At 49.7% G+C, this 18,221-nt stretch overlaps 1 pseudogene across 1 annotated transcript in view; it reads right to left on the bottom strand.

Annotated features, from left to right (window-relative positions):
• Positions 1 to 18,221, bottom strand: part of LOC311359670 (natural killer cells antigen CD94-like) — a 164,129-nt pseudogene that overhangs the window by 103,853 nt on the left and 42,055 nt on the right. The gene's annotated exons all lie outside the window — the stretch shown is intronic.

Below are 18,221 nucleotides of genomic sequence, written 5' to 3'. Positions count from 1 at the left end.
TGAATCATTTAAAAAAACAAGGAGCGCCTAAATCTAAAAAAAAAATGACAAGACAATCTTAAAATATATATAGAAGTTTATGGTCGAGGTTGTTTACTTACTCCGTGCAAGAAAAGGTGGAATCCAATTGTTCTGTGAGAAATGTGTAAAGAGTTTGCTAGCATGTTTTCTACCAATGCAAAAGAGATGAATGTAAAGTTTTCCATGATAAACGGTTCACGGCCGTGTAACTGCATACACTCCTTGGTCTTCTTCAATAATTAAACTTTGTACACCACTGAAAGGTGACGTGGCGTTTCTGCGTAGTGGGTTTATCACGTTGTCGTTGTATGTCATGGTTTAATCTATGGTCCCCAACCTTTTCAGGCCTGTGACCACAGTTTTTTGGTCAGAAATCTTTGCATTATTGTACATCCCGATGTATGGTTGTAACCCTGGCAACACCTACCCATGGTATACTATAGTCCCAGTGAAGCAGTTAGCCGTTGGCGTCGTGTTCCTGTGGCTAGCAGGCAGTTCTTACATAGCTTTTACCTCCAAAACACATTAAATACAAAAATGTGTATATTTAATACAAAAATGGGCAAATAGGCATATTTATATCTTATAAGCCTTACATCTCTTGGGAAACTGGCTTTCGTAAATATAATGGGTGTAAATGACGTTCAGATCCTGGTGTAATGGCGGTGATGTAGCACTAGGGGGCAATCAACCACTTCGATTGAAGTAGATCCCGCATGAACTTACTGACATTTTAATTTGATTGCTTCTGTGTTTAAGGTTTAAATTGTTTGTACAATATAATAATGAAATAATGATACAACTAATTGAATGAGCCAAGCAAACATAATATAAAAACAACTACATTTACATTTAGTTTAGTGAATATAAGTCAATACAGAAATACCTGTTCACCACACAACCAGCGAACTGAGGACGACTAAACCACGTGGTGTACAGTCTTCTTTTGGTTATCCATCCCATAATATCATCTAAGAGTACCCAAAAGGCTTAATGATCAACATTAACTAAACCAGGGAGGAACTTCTCTCAGCAAGAACAGAGGAGTGAGGTAGGCAGTGGAAGTACATATTTTATGAAGCCACATTGATTAAACCCCCGTTCAAACCAGCTAGGTTCAACATGAATAAGGCAAAATAAGTGATTTGTGTGGTTGGCTGGAATTCAGCTTTAATTAACCTAACTGAGACTCTTACTAATGAAAGAAGACAAACTGCCAGCACGGAAATATTACTGGACCAGACAAAATCAATACCTTATCCCTACTTGCAATTCTTTACCCCAGCATTAACCTTGAAAATATACACAAGTGAACAAGAAAGTTAGCGAAGTCTGAAGCACAAGCGCTGATTCCCTGTGCTGTGTTGACCTGTATCCCCCCCCCCAGCCCCCCCCCCCCCCCCCCCCCGTGGCCTGCCGCCTATTTAGCAACAGCCAACGGGAACCTCCATTTATTCAAATACAAAAGACTTGTGTTTGAACAACGGCATTGGGGAAGCAACGTCCATCGACCGGGTCATGACAAACGACGAGGTCCTCGGATCAATGAGGCCATTAGCAAGACTCCCCGATGGCCGAGGAGAGACGGGGGCCCCGCGGAGATGAGTGGCAGCAGGGAGAGGGAGAGACGCCGGCCTTAACGACGCACTGGCACCAGGTGTAGGCCGTGTTTAATCAACGAGGCTAAGTGACGATCCAATCACACGGGAGAGTCACGGCCACGGCCGTCGGTGTTGAGAGAGAATGCAGGTCGCTGTTTGGGAACGCTTTGCACTGCTCCAGCTGTACCCTCACCCATACCCTCACCCATACCTCACCCATACCCTCACCCATACCCTCACCCATACCCTCACCCATACCCTCACCCATAGCCCTCCCATAGCCCTCCCATACCCCTCCCATACCTCACCCATACCCTCACCCATACCCTCACCCATACCCTCACCCATACCTCACCCATACCCCTCCCATACCCTCACCCATACCCTCACCCATACCCCTCCCATACCTCACCCATACCCTCACCCATACCCCTCCCATACCTCACCCATACCCCTCCCATACCCCTCCCATACCCCTCCCATACCCTCACCCATACCTCACCCATACCTCACCCATACCCCTCACTGGTCCAGTCATCACTGGTCCAGACCTCACTGGTCTCAGACCAGACCTCACTGGTCCAGACCTCACTGGTCCCAGACCTCACTGGTCCAGTCATCACTGGTCCCAGACCTCACTGGTCTCAGACCAGACCTCACTGGTCCCAGACCTCACTGGTCCCAGACCTCACTGGTCCAGACCTCACTGGTCCCAGACCTCACTGGTCCAGACCTCACTGGTCCCAGACCTCACTGGTCCCAGACCTCACTGGTCCAGTCATCACTGGTCCAGACCTCACTGGTCCCAGACCTCACTGGTCCAGTCATCACTGGTTCCAGACCTCACTGGTCCCAGACCTCACTGGTCCAGTCATCACTGGTCCAGTCATCACTGGTTCCAGACCTCACTGGTTCCAGACCTCACTGGTCCCAGACCTCACTGGTCCAGTCATCACTGGTCCCAGACCTCACTGGTCCAGTCATCACTGGTCCCAGACCTCACTGGTCCCACTGGTCCCAGACTGCCACAGTCAGACCCAGCCTCAGGTGACCTGCCTGTTGTTGGTTACCATGACATCATGAGAAGGTCTGTTACCATGACGTCATAGAAGCTGGGTTACCATGGCGATAGACATACAAGGCCCAAAGGTTATTGATAGCCAATTCATCTTGTCCCTGGCCCTCATGAGAGATTGGTAGATGTTGTACATATTTATATATTATGCTTGATATATTTAATAATTAATATATATTTTTGCTTCTTTCAACTCTCGGCAGAAGTTTATGAAACACCAGCAAACTGACACTGGCACCAGAAACCCAGTCTGAGAGTCTGGAGTCTCAATGACCAAGGTGCCCTCTGTCTCCCCCCCCTCTCTCTCTCTCTCCCTCTCTCTCTCTGTCTCTCTCTCTGTCCCCCTCTCTGTTTCTCTCTCTCTCTCTGTCTCTCTATCTACCTCTCTCTCTCTTTCTTTCTCTCTCTCTCTCTCTCGCCCTCTCTCTGTTTTTTTCTTGTCCTCTAACTTCTTTTTGTTATTTACTCAATCTCTTATTCTACACGCACGCACACATTTATACACACACACACACACACACACACACACACACACACACATCTTTTGGGGGGCTTTTGCATCATCAATTCATGGATTCATTATTTATTATTATTTATTTATTATATGGTCAGATATTTTGGTTGACCGCTGTGTTTGAAGGTTTCTGGGATAGTCCATTTGATGGGGGACTAGGGGTGAGAAGCCTCTCCACTCTCCTGCCCTGCCCATGAGCAAGGCAGAAGCACAACACACCAGGCCACTGTGGGACTCGCTGTGCTCCTAGCAACTCAAGATGGGTTCAATATAGATTACATTTCACCCACAGGGGTTGATTAAAATATCAATCTGTCCGTCATGGTAATGACGCTGGACGTATGCAATTTGTATTTTGTGTTGATTCAGTCATGGGGGAGGAGGAGAGGGGAGGAGGAGTAGAAAGGGAGGGGAGGAGAGGAGGAGTAGAAAGGGAGGGGAGGAGAGGAGGAGGAGGATAGGGGAGGAGAGGAAGAGGAGGAGGAGGAGGAGGAGAGGGGAGGAGAGGAAGAGGAGGAGGAGAGGAGGAGGAGAGGAGAGGAGGAGGAGAGGGGAGGAGGAGAGGAGGGGCAGAGAGGGGAGGAGAGGAGGAGGAGGAGGAGAGGGGAGGAGAGGAGGAGGAGAGGAGGGGCAGAGAGGGGAGGAGGGCTCAGGAGACGAGACGTTCATTAAGAACGATGACCACACTAACGAACTGCACCGTGCTGTCGACGGCCGGCCCTTCCTCCACTGGTTGGGCTCATTAGTGGCGCTGTACTGACAGATCCTCCTCCTCACCGGGTCGTTGTGGTTCAATATTTACAGCACTACTGTCGGCCAAGGCCATGTTTTCTCTTGAGAACCCCGACCGGAACAACAACAACAGCAACAACAACAACAACAACAACAACAACAATGACAGGTATCGATCACGCAAGGAGCTTGTACGTTTGAATATCGGTAATCTCTAGGAATGGACGTCGTGTTGTTTCCGAAGGGAAATGGTCCGTCATTCGACAATTAGTAAATTGGATTGATTCTGACTCCCCCCCTCTCCTCTCTCCTCTCTCCTCTCTCCTCCCCCCTCCTCCCCCCTAGCTCTGGTAGTTGGCCATTAATCAGTGAGTACGGCTGGACTGCGGAAGTACAACCTGACCACACTCATTATCCCTGCTCACCATGTATCCCCGGATTCACCGTCCAAAGTCTCTCTCCCTCTGATTGTGCTGGCGGTGGGAAAAAATGTGAACGGGGGCGATAATGTTTCCCTCTTAAAGTGTTACAGTAGCCCTCTGATTTACACTGACTGTAAATCTCTGTCGTTTATATGACATTTGGTGGATAGAATGCCGTGACAGTGTGTGTGCGTGCGTCTGTTTGCGTGTGTGTGTGTGTGTGTGTGTGCGTCTGTTTGCGTGTGTGAGTGTGTGTGTGTGTGTGTTTGTGTGTATGTGTGTGTGAGTGTATGTGTGTGTGTGTGTGTGTGCTTTTGTTTTTCATATGGGTCTGGACAGATGGACCCCCCCCCCAGCCCCCCGCCCCATCCAGCCCCCCCCTCACCTTCTGACTCCAGAACGACACATAACTCCGTCTCTCCTTGGGGTGCGCGGGGACGGGGGGGACGGGGGGGGACGAGGGGACGGGGACGGACGGACGGACGGTGTAAGATATGTCTCACTTGGTGCAGCGGGGGGCTGGCGCTACAAAGTCCTTCACACCGGCGTTCCTCGTCAATCTGGCGGTGACACGCTGCGGTCCAGCAGCACGACACAACACAACACGACACAACACAACACAACACAACAACATTCCATCCGTCACGGACACACCTGCTCCGGCTCTAGAAGGGAAAACTAAAAGAGGGAGTTTGTCTTCTCCCCATCACCTGTAGGACACGTCAGAGAACGGAGGCGAGGAGATTCAAAGCCATACGGGAAACTAAGTAGCCATGCCGGGGGGGGGCGAGACGGAACTGGTGGCCCTGTCTGGGTCCACCGCCTAGAGCAAGGCGTTAACACTGCTGGGGTTGGGGGTTTGATACCCACTGATGGGAATGTGTGCACTCGCGTTACACTTTCGATGTAATCGTCATCATCGAGTAGCGTATAAAGTGTCTGAAATGGGACTCGTGTCATGTCATGTCTCGTGACTTTTACCATCTCACCTCAATCAGAAAAAAAATCTAGAAGGAGACGAAGGAGTGGACGATGAAGGAGAAGAAACGGATGTAAACAGTTTGACCTCTGGACCACTCTGTCCACCCTCAGAGGTGGTGGTGACTAATCAGCCTTATTGATCCCAACCCAGTAAATAGGTGGCTGTCAGAGCAGCTGATCAGAGCCATTGATGATTGGTTAGAGAGCGAGAGACGGACAGCATACACAGAGAAAGGTGCTCCTCCTGGGGGGGGGGGGGGCTGCGATGGATCTTAAAAATATATTGATTTTTCCGAATACAATTACAATACCCAGCTAGCCTGGAAATCCAGAGCCACATCTAGAAAGCTGTAGGGTCCGGCAACGAGTGATGAGAACGGCCCAACTCAAGGGGCGGCACCAAGCATGCATTTGAAAATATCACTGCACGCAATTGGATAACACTACGACCGAAGAAGAAGAATACAAGGGGTGACGTATCCACCATCGGTAAAAAAAAGCAACGCTTTTGGCCCCCGTCTATATCAGACACACACCGATGTGATTGGTTAATGTTCTGGGTTTGGGCAATCGGGGAGTGAGTGAGCATATCGCTCGTTCCCAGAGTGACTCGCTGAGCAAATTCAAATTGTGCTCTCGCGAGAACTCCCTGGGTTTCCAGGGTGACACTCAGCAGCACAGCGGCGGTCGTCTCCGTTGTGCTGGTACAACATTCGGAGGATGGACACAGCTTGCTCATCTGTTCTTTCTGAGCTCCCCGCGGCGTGCGTCACACAGTCCCCCTGGACCCCTCACCACCCCCCCCCTCCCTCTGAGAAGAATGTAAACAGCCTCTGATTGGAGGGGGGAGAGCTCAGGGGTCAGGGGTCGCTGCCGGGGGACCGGGGAGGTTAATTAGCTTGTGGATGACGACGGAGCTGATTGGTCGGTGGGGGGCGCCCCCCCCCCCCCACACCACCGCCGCCGGGCCCCTTGGTGAATGTCAGGAGCGTAACGGTGGGCAGAGGAGAGGATGCGACCAGGCCCTCATTATTTATGAACTCTCCGCTTGTTAATCCCCCGTGCGTATCTTATCTCAGTGGGCGAACGGACTCCGTTCTGCCACGCCCCGGTGTGTACGAAAGGGCTTTGATCCGCCCGTTAACGGTGATGGTTTCATTTTGAAACGAGACCCTTTTGACATTTTTTTTTCCAAAAAGATTTTTTTCAAAAAGATTCTACACTTTATTTGTGATGGAATACATTCGATTCGATTTGATTGATTGATTGATTTGTTGTTTGTCTCTGCAGGTCTTTCAGCTCCTCTTGGTGAACCACGTCTGACCGGGGAGTAGCCTCATGTTTCCCCCCCGCCCCAGGGACCCCCAGAGACCACAGAGACCCAGCACTGAACCCCTGCCCCCCCCCCCCCCCGGGACCCCCAGAGACCAGTGAGACCCCTCCCCACCAGAGCCCTCCGGTCTCCGCGTTTGTCTTCGCTGTGATGCCCAGAGGTTCATCTATAATGTATTCTACACACACACACACACACACACACACACACACACACACACACACACACACACGGGGGCATCAGACTGTTCTATTCTTCTAGCGCTCCAACAACAGCTCTGGCGTCAACACCGGGAATGGATCCCGACTTTTGTTTCTATGCTTTGTTTATGGCCAATCTTTTAAAAAAAAATGTATTAGCTCAATGGCTAGGCTACACGCTAGGCTACACGCTAGGCTGCGTGCTTCTCGTACGAAGCAACGATGAATTTCAACGAGAAGAAGAAGTCTGGGGTTTCACTTTACCTCGGCTACTACTCAAACTATAAATATATATATATATATATATCTTCTTCACACTAAAATATATATCTTCAATAATCTTAATTCATGAAGATAGATATTTGTACAAATAAAGCAGCATTGAACGTCAAGATATTTCTTCGGCGGGGGGGGGGGGGGGGGGGGGGGTGAGAAAAGGTTTCAATGAAACGATTGGAGTGCATTAGGCTAATCACGTCAGCCATCAGGGAGCGATCACTCCATCCCATAACACGGTGGCGCGCGGTGGTATTAAAAGTCTGCCGTATCGTTCGCTCATTAGCTCGCACTTGGATAGAAATCCATTTAACCGGCCGTCCAAAGCGCACTCATCCGCGCCGACCTTTGACGCGTTCATCTTTCAGCGCGGGGAACGATAACGTCCAACGTCCAGCGGGCTCAACAAACGACATCTTTTTTACGGCTTGTTCTTGGCATGGCGACGCCTCCGCTCCCGGCATTAACGTGTTGAAATAAACCCTCCGGAAATTGCTGTGTTGTTCAAATTCAAAATGGGGGTGTACTTCCAACTTGCCGCTTGGCTGTCAGCCGGTCCCCCGGGGGGGGGGGGGGGGGGGGGTGGGCGGTGGGGGGGGGGGGGGGGGGGCGGTGGGTATGGGACCCGAAGCGCAGCACCAGGAGCTGAATGACCAATGAGAAGCCAGGCCGACCTCATGAATATCTGCGGCTGTGTTGAGAGTCTGAGCACAGCTGTCGGCCGCTAGGACAGAAGATAGCGCAGCAGCGCCGGTCTTGATGTGGTTACAGTGATTCTGCCCTGTCTCTTTGAAGGCTTGTCCGTACATTTCCGGAAGGCTTTTCTAAAAAATATTGAAGGGGCCGGAGCAGGATGGTCTCTGGCCCGAAGAGGTTCTGGGTTTGATTCTCCTCGTCCGCAGTCCACCTGTAGGCCTCCGTGAGCAAGGCGTCCCTTAACCCCTCAAGCTTCTGTGTGTGTTCTCTGAGTTCTCTGTCAGCCTCTGTGGATAAAAGCCTCGGCTAAATAATGAATCGCAACAGACCTTGGAACAATTGAGGAGTACGGGTATCACAGAACTTCAGTCTGCTCTGGTGAGGAAAGCAGTTCATCAATCCAAAACAGACTGATTAATCGCAGCCTCCCGCCAGTTTGTCCGACGTCTCCTCAAACAGGTTGAAGAGTTCTCCGTCACGTCCCTGTCAGCCCACAATAATACGTTTTTTTTTTAAAGTCTATCCAAGGTTTTAACGACCACTTTCTCCAGGCTTGTTTGAGACGCAGACTTCAAACCCAAACCCCGAGACAACTTTATGAATATTACCTCTGAATTACAACGCTGCTCTTCGCCACTGGCGGCCCGCCAGAGTGAGACTGGGTTCCCAGCAGGGCAGCGATGGGAACCACAGGATGTCTCGTCAACCCCCCCCCCCCCCCCCCCACCCCCCCCCCCCGCCACACAATCATCTCTCATCAATCTTTAATCTCCCTTCCATCTCCCACCTCCCAGCCCCTCACCTAGTAATTACCATCACAGCTGGGCGCCGTCCTGAGAAGAGAAGGTTCTGGTAGTTACCGTGTTTGGAGACAGAGGAGCACAGACTATGTGAAGTGAGACGGAGTGTTAATAGTTAATCCACAGCGCTGGAGTGAATATTGTATGGCCGACTCTGATAGCCGCAGAGAACGCCCTTGACCAAGGCCTGTAACAGTACTCCTACCTGGGCCATAGCACGGTTATCGTTTAGCATTTGGATGTGGAGACGACGTGGCGATGGTTCTATGAATCGTTTATCAGCAATCTCAGTCGCATCTGTTGGCACACCGGAGAGAGGGAGAGAGTCGATGGATGGTTCGGCCGGTTATTATTACAAGCATATTACATCAGATATGATGAGATGCACATTATTAATCCCACACCGAACATTTGGATTTCCCAGTCACACCAAACTCTTTCCTTAATTGCCTGTAGCCCTGATGCCAAAACAAACTTAAAGCTGATGAAGAGCTATCATTTGAGTGTAATTTGTCATGAATGCCAAAGCCATCCATCAGCTTTTAGTGAGTGACGTGCTCTGTGAGAATATCTGCTTCTAGTTTACTGTCTGCCTCTGTGTGAGACAATTAAAATTGTCGACCGCTCCCGGCTAATTTCTGAATCATCAGTGCATCTCTTCCCTGATTGGTTCGGTGAGTCAATCGTGACTGTCAATCACTTGGACGCACAGACACGAAGCGGAGGAGGAGAGGAGAGAGTATTTTTTCAATTGTATAAAAAAAGTCTCTCTCTCTCTCTCTCTCTCTCTCTCTCTCTCTCTCTCTCTCCCTCTCTCTTTGAACTCTCAAACCGTTCCGGCGATGGCTTCAACAGTCTTTAATCTAACACCAAACTATTCCTGATGCATGATGGGAAACCACCCAGGTGGCCTCCTCCCTCCCTCGCTCTCCTCTGACCTCGCGCCACGCTGTGATCGTCTGTGATCTGACGCGACCCGTCACCTGATATCCCATAATGTCACGTAATGTCTCACTTGCTTTTCATTATCTTCAAATGTCACAATCAATTATTCACGCACCTACTTACTAAAAAAAAATCCCAGTCGGAATCTGTTGTACGGCGGAGGACTCGGCCGACTCAGGGAGTGCGCGTCACGGCCGTGGGAGTGACGGCTCCCCACGGCAATCCATTTCAACAGCGCTGTATTAACTTTCACTCGTTTAGGAGCCGCTAGAGAGGGGAGAGGAGAGGGGGAGGAGAGGGAGAGAGGGGAGAGGGAGAGAGAGAGGAGAGGGGAGAGGGGAGAGGGGAGAGGGAGAGAGAGAGGAGAGGGGAGAGGGAGAGAGAGGAGAGGGGAGAGAGAGAGAGAGGAGAGGAGGAGAGGGGAGAGGGAGAGAGAGAGGAGAGGGGAGAGGGGAGAGGAGAGAGGAGAGGGTAGAGGGGAGAGGGAAGGGAGAGAGGAGAGGGAAGAGGGGAGAGGGAGGGAGCGGGGGGAGGGAAGGGAGCGAGGAGAGGGGAGAGGGAGAGAGAGGGTACAGGGGAGAGGGGAGAGGGAGAGAGAGGAGAGGGGAGAGGGGGAGGGGAGGGAGCAAGGAGAGGGGAGAGGGAGAGAGAGGGGAGAGGGAAGGGAGGGAGGAGAGGGGAGAGAGAGAGGATAGGGGAGAGGGGTAGAGGGGAGAGGAGAGAGGAGAGGGGAGAGGGGGGAGAGGGAGAGAGGGAGAGGGGGAGAGGGAGGGAGTCGTTGAGCAAACAGGGAGCCGCTTGTCCCAGAGTTAACTCTGACACACTCTTCGGTCCGTCTTCAAACAGACTCATCTGTTCTCCGTTACTCACCGTGGACCCAGACGGTGTCGTCTTACCACCGCAGCCCGTCTCCCGTTAGTCGGCGGAGTGTCTGTTGAACAACGGGGCGGATCACACGGCGTTCGGTTTCACGCCATTAAACCACCTTGAGCTCGAAGTGTGGCAACCCTTTTGATAAAAATGAAAATGATTTCCCAAAATGCTTAACGCGGTTATTTATTAGGCCGGAGGGCTAGATGCCTGAATTGTATCTCAATTTGTCTTATTTTACACACATTAGGTTATTATGTTGGCTGCCTCTGCGCCCGTTTCCTGCAGTGTCAGCTTGAGGCCATTCAACTCATAAAACTCAGACAGGTTATTGCTCGGTGAGATGGTGAAGATGGATACTACTCAATGGATGAAAAAGTGTTTTCATTCAAATGCAAATCGACATGGATCATTTCACCTCGAGTCGACTCCAAGTGAATTAACAAAGTATAACAAAGTGTAAGACAACTCTTTTGTAATTTTTTATCGGTATATGAATAAATAACTCTTCTACGCTAGCCACGGCTGTGTCAGCGGTGAGCTAAGCCCGGCGTCTCAGCGCTGAACTGGGACCGGTTGGAGCGCGACACGCAGCCCGGAGTTCAGCCGTCAGCCGTGGAACCGGCTGGCTCGTGGGGTGGCGCGTCAAAAAATGCAATTATATTTTAATTACTCGCTGAAATCGATCGCTCGCTCGCTAGAAGCGGCGAGTCAGTGTTGATCTTGAGCGTCACGCAGGCTAACCAGAGGAGTCAGGATTTGCAGCTTGGTTAACGCCTTACGTTTTTTATTCATTTTGATGGAATAATTAATTTAATTTGGAGGCTGATTATATCAATACGGCTTTTATCCATACAGCGCTGGGGGACGTTGTGAGCAGGGCTGGCCCCGTGGGAGTCGACCCGGAGCCCGTCTAACGCCAGCTTTACCAGCCGTACAGAACCGCACATTGTTTACTCACTACATTAATAATCAACCTCCCTGCTTTTCTCTCTCTCTCTCTCTCTCTCTCTCTCTCTCTCTCTCTCTCTCTCTCTCTCTGGCTCTCTCTCTCTCTCGCTCTCTCTCTGTCTCTGGCTTTGGCTCTGGCTCTCTCTCGCTGTCCCTGTCTGTCCCCTCTCTCTCTCTCTCTCTCTCTCTCTCTCTCTCTCTCTGGCTCTCTCTCTCACTGTCTCTGTCTCTCTCTCTGGCTCTCTCTCGCTGTCCCTGTCTGTCCCCCCCCCCTCTCTCTCTCTCTCTCTCTCTCTCTCTCTCTCTCTCTCTCTGGCTCTCTCTCTCGCTGTCCCTGTCTGTCCCTCTCTCTCTCTCACTGTCTCTGTCTCTCTCTCTGGCTCTCTCTCTCTCACTGTCTCTGTCTCTCTCTCTGGCTCTCTCTCTGTCTCTCTCTCTCGCACTCGCTCTCTCTCTGTCTCTGGCTTTGGCTCTGGCTCTCTCTGGCTCTCTCTCGCTGTCCCTGTCTGTCCCTCTCTCTCTCTCACTGTCTCTGTCTCTCTCTCTGGCTCTCTCTGGCTCTCTCTCTCTCTCTCTGTCTGTCCCTCTTTCTCTCTCTCTCGCTCTCGCTCTCTCACTGTCTCTGTCTCTGGCTCTCTCTCGCTGTCCCTGTCTGTCCCCCTCTCTCTCTCTCTCTCTGGCTCTCGCTGTCCCTGTCTCTCTCTCTCTCTCTCTCTCTCTGAGATAGTGTCTATGGGGTCCTAACACGGTGGACCGCAGAGACAGCGCAGCATCAAACGAGGAGGTGTTTGTGATCACCGACCACAGCGACAGAGGGGCCCACTTTATCTCTGTGCTGGCGCTCCTGCACCTCCTGTAATTAAAGAGATAGCCAGGGAGACATTCTGGGGGGGGGGGCTTGGGGAGGAGGAGGAGGAGGAGGAGGAGGAGGATCAGGGTGAGAAGACAGACAGCTCTCTGGGCGGCATGTGGCCCCAGGAGGCAGAGCGGGTCGGCTGGTAACCGGAGGGTTGCCGGTTCGAGTGTCGAGGTGTGTCCCTGAGCGAGACGCCGCCTTGCAGGGTTGACTCCGCCGTCGTGTGTGTGTGTGTGTGTGTGTGTGTGTGAATGTGTGCGTGAATGGGTGAATGTGAGGCAGTGTTGTGAAGCGCACTGAGTGGCCACTTGTTCCCAAAGCGCGGTATGAATGCAGTCCGTTTAGCCCGTCTTGTCTGTGGGCCACTCCACCTATGCGTATTTGTAATGTTTTCTATTATTTTCGATTATTAACAAAACGTTCGACTGAAGGAGCGTATTGAGAGGTCATTCGAGCGCTCTCCGAGACTGAATGTGAGTCCTTGGGATGCAGAGCGTGTCGGGGGGGGGGGCGTCTGGGCGGGCGGTTTCTGTGGGTGTCCTTGCATCCATTCGGTGTTGTGTCGTGTATTTATTCATTCCATTATAAAGCAATAAAAACACATTATTAGGCGACGACAAAGCAATGCATCATCACCTCTTAATGTTTTTGAATTATTATGTTTGTATGTTTTCATTATAAAAAAATTCACACAGAGGAAAAAAAAAGAGGAAAACAGGGAAAGAGAGGCGGTGATGAAAATCAATTGGAGCGAACGGGGTGTGGACGGGGGAGGAGGGAGGAGGAGGGAGGAGGAGAGAGAAGGAGGGAGGAGGAGGAGGAGGGAAGAGGAGGGGGGAGGAGGAGGGGGGGAGAGAGGAGCGAGGAGGAGGGAGAAGGAGGGAGGAGAGAGGAGGAGGGAGAAGGAGGGAGGAGAGAGGAGGGATGAGGGAGGAGAGAGGAGGAGGGAGGAGGAGGAGGGAAGAGGAGGGAGGAGGAGGGAAGAGGAGGAGGAGGAGGAGATGTTTGTGTGGACCTTGCTGTGTGTGATGGTGTGTGTGGGCTTCAATGAGGGAAAATTCAATCCTAGGTGTTGTGCTTTTTTTTTTCTCGCCCTCTTATTTTATTGTGTACTTGTACTCGTGTACTACTGTGCGGTAACACAGATACGACTTGTGAAGAGACATATTTTCTGTATCTATTATTATGTAGTTGTGTTTGAATTGAATCTCCTTTTAATGTGTATTACAGTAGTGTCCTGTATTTTTCTGGCGTGCCTTCTCATCAGGGATTATCTTAATTTATATTTTATCTTCTTCAGTGTTTTTTGGAGCTATCTGGATTTCATTCATGCGGTGTGCTACTTTTTAATCTGAAAATGAATGAAAAAAAAGCAAATACCACATTTTAAATTGCTTGAACTTAATCAGACACCTGTAATGAGTGACAGGGTGAGTTCATTGATTAATCAGACACCTGTAATGAGTGACAGGGTGAGTTCACTGATTAATCAGAAGTTGAATTATCAGGATGTCTTCAAATGTCAGGAGAATTCAGGGAATCTCCAATGAACGCAAAGTTGGCATTTACCCACACACACACGCACACACACACACACACACACACACACACACACACACACACACACACATATGCATACACACACATACACACACACACACACACACACACACACACACACACACACACACACACACACACACACACACACACACACACAGGTGCACAGGAGGCATTTACACACACACACACACACACACACACACACACACACACACGCACACAGTAGCGTGTGGTAGTGTCCAGTGTGTGTCGTGTTGCGGTGACAAGGTTAATGAGGGAGGTTGTGGAGTCGGCTCCCAGCGTCAGACGTAGCGGGGCCCCCGCAGTGCCATCATTACCCGGGCCGGAGCTGCCTTTGTTTCTGCCCGGTCCACGCACCGCGTTCCTGTCCACACAGCTCTTATTCTTAGCCCTTGTTGCCGTGGTTTTGTTGTTGCCGCCGTAGGATTTAATTTGATGTTGTGAGTCAGAACGCAGTCTGTTGGTGTGGGCAACTTCGCTATCTCTGAGAGCTGCAACTATCACACACTAATTAGAAAATGTGTATAAATATATTCTATTAAGGGTGCCCTTCCTATCGCTGGGGCTGCTTGGCACGCGGCTGCGGTGTTATTAGATATTTTAGAAACTTGACGGTGCATCTCTTGAATCCGTTTGGCTGGCGCTACGGAGCTGCTCAGACCTTTTCTCAGCCTCAGTAGATGGCCCGTCTGGGATAACAGCGTCTTCTAAATGTAAATTTAATTCCGGTAAAGAGCTCGCTAATAAGACTGGTAAATAACGTTAATAACGATTTTATAATACGAGCGCGCTGCTCGGCTCCATTCCAACCAGGTTATTGGCTCGTACCGCAGCTCGTTAAGCCCCGGCGCGATCGGCCGCTGCTGAGAAAAGTGTTGTGTTGGAACAACTCCCGAGGTCATTCCAGTCTCTGCCTGCGGGGGTCCGCTGGGTGGATGGGTTCTGGTGGCTCGTGGGCTCACACAGAGGTGTGTGTTCAGTCCGGGGGGGGGGTTCAGGTAGTCAGACAGTGTGTATATAAGTATTAGTGCTGACTGAGAAAGCGTTCAGAATCCATCTGCGTTCAACAGATATATGCAGTGACTTGAGTGAACTTGCATTCACACAATAAACCTGTAATGAGTGACGGGGTGAGTCCACTGATTGATCAGAAGTTGAATTATGAGGATGTCTCCAATGAATGCAAAGTTGGCATTTACCCACACACGTACACACACACACACACACACACACACACACACACACACACACACACACACACACACACACACACACACACACAAATCGTGTGTCTCCAGTGTGTTGGTCTCTGTTTTATGTCACTCCCTTCACCCTCCAGACCCTTTGGAACGCAACGCTGAGCACTCAAGGGGATCCGGAGAGTAAAAGTCTGTTAATTAGCAGCGGCGACTATTAGTGTAAAAGCCAGTGTCGAGTGCTAACTCTGTGTTCCTTCACGGGGAGACGGAAATGTAAAGAGGCTTTTAATCCACAAGGTCGGCCCCCCCGCAGTGGGTGGAGGCTCCAACACCACCGCCCCTCTCCTAACATCACCTTGAAGCTCAGACTTCCGCCGCCGCCACAAACGCAGCTCATGCATTACCTTGAAGCTGTTTAAAAAAAAAAAACGTTGTTTCTGGCAGACTCCGGAACCACCGATTAAAAATGTATTTTCTTTATATTCCTCCTGGCAAATAGTGATGGATATTATATTGACTTTTAGAGAAGTGTTGTTTGTGTGATGAGACGTGTTGGACCGTGTTCATTGATAAACGTACCCCAGGTGGGATCTGATCTTCACCGTCATGTCAATTTAAGTTGGCTGTTCAAACGTGACTGACGGTATGGCCGCACGCTTCACAGACGTTAGCGGTGGTGAGACCGTCATCACGGAGAGAAGCCAGACAGTGTATCTCTCTGTTCATCCTTTCGCTATTCAGTCTATTTCGTACAGAACACACTGTCCTCAGGCACCGCCGCCGTCTTTGAGCAGATTGCTTCTTTAAATCATTTTGTAAAATTCAAACCTGTGGCGCGTTTGAACGCTCCCAAACTATTTGGTCACACACACCTGCTTGATAAACACATCGTAAAGAAATCGAGCGTATCCGCTGTCGGATAAGTGTGTGTGTGTGTGTGTGTGTGTGTGTGTGTGTGTGTGTGTGTGTGTGTGTGTGTGTGTGTGTGTGTGTGTGTGTGTGTGTGTGTGTGTGTGTGTGTGTGTGTGTGTGTGTGTGTGTAAATGCCTCCTGTGCACTTGTGTTTGTTTGCAAGTGTGTGCGTGCATATGTGTAAAAACCTCCTCCTGTGTTTGTGTGTGTGTGTGTGTGTCTGTCTGTCTATCTGTGTGTGTGTGTGTGTGTGTGTGTGGGGCTGCTGTCAGCAGACACAGCGGTGACAAACGTCATGAATATGGTGGGGCTCCTTTCCCTGAGATATTTTATTTATGTCCCTGTGAAATTAAAACTAGCCAGTTCATTACTTGTGCAAACAAAAGATATTACTTTAATATTACACGCTGAATATGTGTTCCTTACCGCCTGGTGGGAGGTGGGTTTCAATCTTATATTCTGTGTTTCTGTTCATTCATTACTTTAATCTGTGAGAGAGATGAATGCGTAAACCTAACGAGAACAGAACATACCGGAACGTGGAGATGGAGCAAACTACATACACCATAAATCAATCCACCAGGCCTCAAATGGCCAAGAAGTTGAGCACGGTGCTACTCTGATTGAATAAGCGATATTGCAAATCACATCATTTTACTGGCCTCTTAGTATTGTTTTCCATTTTGTGCACTCATTAAACACATCTTACATTTGCATTTTTTTTTTTAAATCCAATTACTTTAAAATAAATAAATAAACATCCACCTTCTCATCGCTTGCTCCTGTTTGGTGTGTTCCTTTGGGCGTATTCCTTAATATTTGTGCCTGATGCATTTTAATGTTCCCCCCCGAGACCTTTTGAACAGCGTCCTATTAAAGAGTCGGAGGAGAACTTTGCACCAATTAAAACGGCCGAATCCAAAAGCCTCCGCGGAGAGAGAGAGAGAGAGAGAGAGAGAGCAGAAGGTTCTGGGCTCCGACTGCCTCGTTTGCTGCCTGTTTCTTAATCCTCCAGCAGTTATATCTGTGAATTACCCAATTTAATGGTGGCTTGAGTCTTAATTAAAAGAGGGGGATCTCGCGCACGGCTTGGCCGAGGAACCCTGACACACTGCTTGGGCGTCCATCTGGCTTAGGGTTAGGGTCAGGGTGGGTACCCCTCATGTACCCCACAACCTTAGGGTTAGGGTCAGGGTGGGTACCCCTCATGTACCCCTCAACCCTCCATCAGTAGAGCTCCTGTACCCCTTAGGGTTAGGGTCAGGGTGGGTACCCCTCATGTACCCCTCAACCCTCCATCAGTAGAGCTCCTGTACCCCTTAGGGTTAGGGTCAGGGTGGGTACCCCTCATGTACCCCACAACCCTCCATAAGGAGGGCTCCTGTACCCCTTGAGCCCCACTGAAACACAAATGTGTGCCTTTGAGCGTGTATTATACTGTTATCATTTATATATAAGTGTATTATACTGTTATCATTTATATATAAGTGTATTATACTGTTATCATTTATAGATAAGTGTATTATGCTGTTATCATTTATATATAAGTGTATTATACTGTTATCATTTATAGATAAGTGTATTATACTGTTATCATTTATATATAAGTGTATTATACTGTTATCATTTATATATAAGTGTATTATACTGTTATTATTTAGCACCATTCATAGTGTGGCCGCGATGCAAACCTCCACCCTTGTGTCTCCGTCCATTTCTCCGTCTTCCTCTCCTTCAGTTTTTCCAGGCCCAGTGTTTTGTGGTTTTAAGTATTCTGCCTCATGTATTTTGTACGGATTACTCCAGTGAAAAACCCTTCCAGGATTCTATTTCAGAAATCCCTCAACCTTCAGTTCTGCCACGAGCGAGAGAGAGAGAGAGAGAGAGAGAGAGAGAGAGAGAGAGAGAGAGAGAGAGAGAGAGAGAGAGAGAGAGAGAGAGAGAGAGAGAGAGAGAGAGAGAGAGAGAGAGAGGGTATGGGGGGAGAGAGAGGGGGAGGGATGGTGGGAGAGAGAGAGAGGGATTGGTGGAGAGGGAGGGAGGTGTGTGTGTGTGTGTGTGTGTGTGTGTACACAGCACAAGTGTGTGTCTCTATGTCTGTGAGAGTGTGTGTGTGTGTGTGTGTGTGTGTGTGCATGTAATGCTAGTAAAGACGAGTGAATTAGTAAAATAAAATAAACAGAAGAAAAATAGAAGAGAGGGAGAGAGAGAGAGGGAGAGAGAGAGAGAGGGAGAACGAGAGAGAGCGAGAGA

Source organism: Micromesistius poutassou, assembly GCF_964030765.1.
Source record: "Micromesistius poutassou genome assembly, chromosome: 15".
Lineage (NCBI taxonomy): Eukaryota > Metazoa > Chordata > Actinopteri > Gadiformes > Gadidae > Micromesistius > Micromesistius poutassou.
The sequence above is the reverse complement of the archived record's forward strand: the minus strand, read 5'-3'. Positions and strand labels throughout refer to the sequence as shown.